At 41.8% G+C, this 6,771-nt stretch overlaps 1 pseudogene across 1 annotated transcript; it reads left to right on the top strand.

Annotated features, from left to right (window-relative positions):
- Positions 1-5,872: 5,872 nt before the first annotated feature.
- On the top strand, positions 5,873-6,340 carry LOC308529350 (large ribosomal subunit protein eL15-like; annotated as a pseudogene). Its single transcript has one exon. The product of its transcript is annotated as a large ribosomal subunit protein eL15-like (transcript).
- The last annotated feature ends 431 nt before the right edge of the window (positions 6,341-6,771 follow it).

The following is a 6,771-nucleotide window of genomic DNA, read 5'->3' as shown; positions in this document are numbered from 1 at the left end:
TCAGTTGCACAAGGTAACAAATTATGAGACAAAAATATGACAAGCTCATTACATATCACAGATAAAGGAAACCCTTTCCCCATTTCATTGAAAGCAGGTTTTAGGAGTTTAAAAAAAAATGAAAGAAAGTTTGCCTTTGGGGAAGAGTTTCTTAAAGTTCTTGTTGGGAGGTACACCTGCTCCTCCCCCCATCACCCCCCACCACCACCACCACCCTCCCAGATATACCTTCCATCCTTATTTCCAAGCTCAGCCTGACCCTGCTTTCCCCAACCCAGGAGAACTTGCTAATCATATTGGCCCAGGGTAATCATAAACAACCAGGCAGGGGGGTATGTACCTGAACAACGTACAAAGCCATATTCCCACACCCCTCTTCTTGGCTCTGTGCATCGGAGAGTACAACGGGACTCAGCGTCCTTCTTGAGAATGGACATCCCTGGTTAACTTTCTATGCCGAACTACCAACTAACCCTGCTGGTTCCAAGGCACAGATTCAAGCTAGTCCCAACACAGTGTCCCCGTTATTAGGAGATGGATCCTTGCTTCTCAGATTGTCAGCTTTCTGACATAGGCTATCCCAGCAACTCCACGGGGAAGAAGAGCACAGGGCAAGCCAGAATTGGGCCATGGGTGAGCCCTGCCATCAAAATACCACCCATGTCACCACCAACCCCAACATATAGATTAAGAAGCACAGAGTTACAGTGACACAAGAGGAGTGAGTTCTAGAAATCCAATGTACAACATACTGCCTCTATTTAACAATAAATTACTTGCAGTTAAACTTTTGTGAATAGACTAGGTCTTATGTTAAATGCTCTTACCACAAACAACAGCAATAACAGAGGACACACAGAAAAAGTTTTGGAGGTGATGGATATATTAATTCCCTGAATTGTGGTAATGGCAACATGAGTGTACACCTATAACCAAATTCACCAAATCGTATACATTAATATGCATTTTATATACCTTTTTTAAATCTAAGTAAAGCTATAAAAAAATGCACTGACGAAAAATAAAACAAAAAATATATTTTAAGAGCACTACCCAAAGTTCTTTTAACAGTGTAACCTTTTTACCATAGTAATCATTTAACCTACTGAAGCACAGATAACATCAATATTTTTATAGTAATAGTATTTTCCATAATACCCTAGATAAGTTTCTTAAGATTAAATACCAAAGGTAATTTTATATAATAAAAGGCTAATATGCAAATTGTCCCCTCCACCGGGAATTTGACCAGGGGGCGGGGCTGGCTGGACCTCACCCATGCACGAATTTGTGCACCGGGCCTCTAGTAATTCATATAGGAGTTCAACAAGGTCAATGACTTGCTCCCAAAATGACGATGTGATGTGCAACCCATTCAGCTCGATCCACTTTTGGTGTACACTTTGAAACCTAGGACCAGGTCTCCCAATTTTTAGGTTGGTGGTTTTCTTTAGAGCAGAAGCTTTCCAACTGTAACCTATGAAGTTCCAGGAGACCCCGGGGTGCCTTTGGGGAGAGTTTCTAGCCACCCCATCCCAGCTTCAGACTGAACAACTGGAGTTTATATGTGTTCATGCTGTTTCAGGATCTATCCCACATGAGATTTCTTGAGCTGTTCACAAATATTCCATTTATCTTCCATCTAGTTCCTTGGTAGGGTTGCATCATCCTGTTCCCTTTGAAGTTAGGTGTGGCTATAGGACTTGTTTCAGCCACTGTAATGTGTCACCTTCAGGTGGGAGCTTTAAGGGACAGTTCATGATCTGTCACCTTCCCTTCCTTTCCTGCAGGGAAGCACATGTCCAGATAAAGTCCCATCAACCTGGGTCCCTCAGGGGCTAGAATGAGTAGAAATCTCCTGTCAGACTACTCAGAAAGTATGAGCCAAAAATAAACATTGTTGGAGCCTGCCTGGGTTGCTCAATTGGTTGGAGTGTCACCCCATCCACCAAAAGGCTGAGGTTTTGATTCCTGGTCCAGGTATATGCCTAGGTTGCAGGCTCAATCCCCAGTGTGGAGTGTGCACGAGGCAGCCAATTGATGCTTCACTCTAATGTCGATGTTTCTCTCTCTCTCTAAAAATCAATTAAAAATCTTAAAAAAAAAAAAAAGAGTAGGAACCAAGGCCAAAGAAACTATCTTATATCAATCCTGTGGAATTTTTGGATGAAATCAATTATAAGATATCCTAAAAGAATATGAATTATAAACAAATTCGGGAAATTATGAACATTCTTTTCACCTCCTTTTTTATTGTTGGTTTTTTTAGTTTATTCTGAGAAAAATGAAAAAAAAAATAGAAGATTGAGAAAAGTGATGACATGCTAGTCCATTTTAATTGTGAGATTGCCCTGCAATGAGAAGGAATCCAAAATGTTTTTAACATCTATCCCAATGATATATTGAAATATACAGTTAAATTAGTGTCTGCTTAATTCACATCTGATGAATATACTTGTTATGCAGTAAAAAGATTTTTTTCTTAAAGACAGGAGCCCTGGATAGTGTTGCTCAGTGGGTGGGGCGTTGTCCTGTGCACCAAAAGGTTGCCAGTTCAATTCCACTCAGGGCACATCCCAGGGCTGTGTGCTTGATCCCCAGCAGGCTGTGTGTAGAAGGCAGCTGGTGGATGTTTTGTTCACATCGATGTTTCTCTCCCTCTCTCTCCCTTTCCCTTTCTCCCTCTCTCTAAAAAAATGAATTAAAAAAAAATTTTAAGACACAAGATCATAGAAAAACACAACACATCCCTTATCAATCTTTGTGACACAAAATTCTGCAAATGTTGAAAAAAATAAAAGCTGAATTATTCCTAGAACCAAATCTTAGCAATCTATGTTACTGGCAAATACACATGTGTAATTATATACACGCACTCATGACTGTCATCACTTCATAACATATGCTTTAATTCATTGACTGACATACATATATATAAAGTGTACTGACAATCTCCTCAAGCAAGTTGTAATTAGAATATACACCTCAGCTAATTAATTCCCTCCAAATGTTTCCATCGATGTTTTCTAACCGAAAACATAAATGCAAGCTCCAAGAAGATAGGGGCCTGTTTTGTCTCTACATTATCCTGAGCCTCTAGCGTATAGCTGGTGGTCAAAACAATATTTGTTAAATGAATGAACGTATTTAGAATGCATCCCACTACTAAACAGGCCCTTCAGATAAACTATTGCAGGACTTTTCCTCCATGTTTTATTCATTTGGTCACTCGGGTATTTATAGAACACCTGTGCAGGACCTCATGAGATATGCAAATAAGCCTGGCATAAGGTCCTTGAAACGCCCTGAAGGACACTCTAGATGTAAGAGTCTGTGGAAATGCCAAGCCCTCCTGTCCCCCTCCTCCTTCCAGCAACTCCCCCCAGCAAGTCACCCCAAGATAAATGAGCAACCCAAAAATAATGTGTTTGCTTTGCAAATAATACAAATGCTCCCCGCCCCAAATCAGATTGCTGCCATTAAATCCTTCCTACGTTTATATTCTTAGCCACTGGGAAGTTTAAAATTCTGACTCAAGAAATTACTGGGCTACTATTTCCCTAGTACGGTCACTGGGAGAAGCAGAGACAGAGCCCACTGTAATGGCTCCCGGTTTGAACCTACTGGCCCCTGAGCTCCTTGTCTCTGGCTTCAAACCACACAGCTCTACCTTCACCTGTGTCACGGGGCTCAGCTGAAAGCGGATAACACGAGGCTGCCAAGTGGTGAATTTATTACTCCTGTCCAGGAGCATGAAGGGAAAGTGCAGGTGGCGACAGTGGTCCAGGGCTGGAGAGAAACCCCGGGGCTTTAACCCTGGGTGTCCTGACTTCAGCAAGGGGACCAAACCTTCCAGTGTCCTTTCTCCTAGTGTAGGTCCAATATTATCAGCAGTTCTTCCTACGTCACAAGGTGTGATCACGTGGGACCTACCTGTAAAACACCTTGAAGCAGTAAAAATCCTATTGAACGTAAATTATTTTAATTCTTTCACCCTAAGTTCATGGTACATGAACCCATTTATCCAAATGGATACATAAAATTTATTTTTGTAGAGGGCTTTTGAATTCACAAAGAGCCTTCACAAATCATATCTTATTTATCCTTGCAGCAGTAAGCAGTGAGGTAGCTGGAACAGGCAAACACTACTATTAAAAATAAGGCAATGAAGAGAAATTGAGGGGCCTACTCAAAACCAAATGTATCTTGGGTCCTCTGCCTTTTAACGTAGTGCTCTTCTCCCACTGTACCCTGACCCTGCCTGGCTCATGAGGTCAAACAAACTGCCCTGCTAGGAACAGAAGTGCAGACTAACGCTCACTCACCCAGCTTCCCATGGCACCATCAGGGAGGAGGGCAGCCATAGGAATGAAGCAGCACAAGCCCTGGCAGGAACTCAGCCTAAAATCCAATCCAGCACTTCCAACGATTTTGAACCTTGATGTTTGGGATTAATAAATTAGAAGAGCCCTAACCGGTTTGGCTCAGTGGATAGAGCATCGGCCTGCGGACTCAAGGGTCCCAGATTCGATTCTGGTCAAGGGCATGTACCTTGGTTGTAGGCACATCCCCAGTAGGGGGTGTGCAGGAGGCAGCTGATTGATGTTTCGCTCTCATCAATGTTTCTAACTCTCTATCCCTCTCCCTTCCTCTCTGTAAAAAATAAATAAAATGTATTTTTAAAAATAAATAAATTAGAAGAATTTTGTGTCAAATTTCTTGTTAGGGCAAAGTACAAAAGAGGTTTTCTTTTGGCATCATTTTATAATTGTACCTGAAATGACAGTTGTCATCACCTTTTGTGAGACAAGGAGCCAACAACTGCGAAACAATGACCTTGTGTTAAATCTAAGATACAACCCAAGATACCCAGGTGTGTACGTATTTAGCAGCGAGCATTCGAGAAGGAAACATTTAATCAAATGAGTTGAGAATCGGTCACCTTGATACACCAGATGGTCCTAGTGTAAGCTTGTTTCATGCAAAGTTAGCCATTTAAAGTCTCAAAACACAGAGAGAAACTAGAATAAATTAGCTTAAAAGTAACCCCTGCAGGCCAAATGGTTAGTAGCATGCTCAGGAATTCAGACAGACCTAAGATCTAAAAAATCATTGACTCCAGGATCCACTTAAAAGCCTAAAACTCAAAATTCCAACAATGACCTCCATGAATAAGGTATCTATAAATATTTTCAAATGGTGTTGCAGAGATATTTGTTTCATGCCACATATATAACGTTCAAGAAGTTGAACTATTTTCCAAGTCCACAGATGCCAAATGCTGATGAGCAGAATAATAAGAGAACTGAGTATGAGGAATTTAAATTACTTTTATACCCAATGTGCAATTCACTTAAAAAATAATAAGCTTTAAGACAATCATAGTGATACAGTTGTAATTAGCTGCTTATTAATAATAGGAAAGGTGCAAAAGCGAGACCAAACATTATAAGCATGGCCATCTGGGCAGCTTCACCAGGAAGCTGCAACTTTACACTCCCCAGGGAACTCCCGGTCCATTCCCTGCAGATCACTGGGAGAAGGGACTGGACAACGGAAAAGATGGGCACACGGGCAGGAAATCCAGGTGACGTAGGGAAGGTGCTTGTTGCCAGTCAAACCTGGGAACAGAGATCACTGACTAGAGGAGGTGGAGTCAGCGGCTGGAGGCAGGGGGGAACAGAGCTACTATTTACTGGGCAGCATTTCTGTTTTGCAATATGAAAAGAGGTCTGAACATGAATGTTGATGATATTTGTACAAGAATGTAAAACTACTCATTGCCTTGGAACTATACACCTGAAAATAGTTCAGATGAGGTGGGAGAAAGGCTCTCCCTTTCCGCCTGGCCGCAAACATCAGGTAAACCAAGATGGGCGCTTACAAGTACATCCAGGAGCTATGGAGGAAGAAGCAGTCGGACGTAATGCGCTTCCTTCTCAGGCTGCGCTGCTGGCAGTACCGCCAGCTGTCTGTGCTCCACATCTGCTCTGTCAAAGCGAGCAGGCTGCGATGCTAAGCCAAGCAAGGCTATGTCATTTATCAGATTCGTGTGCACCGCAGTGGTCGCATATGCTGTTCATAAGGGTGCGACCTAAGGCAAGCCTGTCCATCATGGAGTTAACCACTAAAGTTTGCCTGAAGTCTTCAGTCTGTTGCGGAGAAGCAAGCTGGATGCCACTGTGGGGCTCTGAGAGTCCTGACTTCTTACGGGGTTGGTCAAGATTCCACGTACAAATTCTTTGAGGTTACCCTCATTGATCCATTCCATAAGGCTATTAGGAGAAATCCTGACACCCAGTGGACCACGAAACCAGTCCACAAGCACAGGGAGATGTGAGGACCCACATCTGCATGCCCGTGGGAAGGGCCACAGGTCCCACCACACTATTGGTGGTTCTCTATGTGCAGCTTGGAGAAGGTGCAATGCTCTGCAGCCCCAGCGTTACTGCTAATATAAGCAATGTTTGTAAAATTATTACCTAAGACACAATTTAGGACAGTCATGTCTGCTTAAAAGTGTTCTTTGATTTGTTAAAACTAGTCTGCAGATTGTTTCATGAATGCATTGTCACATGATGAAGGTTAAAATGCAATAATGTTTGAAGACTATAAAAAAATAGTTAAGGTGATAAAATTTGTGTATTTCATCACAATTTTTTTAATGCATCACAATTTATTATAAATTTATAAAACCTATGAGAGGAAAAAGAAATGTGTGTGTATAACCTATTTAAAAATTACACTGGAAAAAAATGTAGGATGTCTTGA

The sequence above is a fragment of the Myotis nattereri genome (assembly GCF_964212035.1).
Source record: "Myotis nattereri genome assembly, chromosome: 13".
In the NCBI taxonomy this organism is placed as follows: domain Eukaryota; kingdom Metazoa; phylum Chordata; class Mammalia; order Chiroptera; family Vespertilionidae; genus Myotis; species Myotis nattereri.
This window is presented reverse-complemented; position numbering and strand designations above follow the sequence as displayed.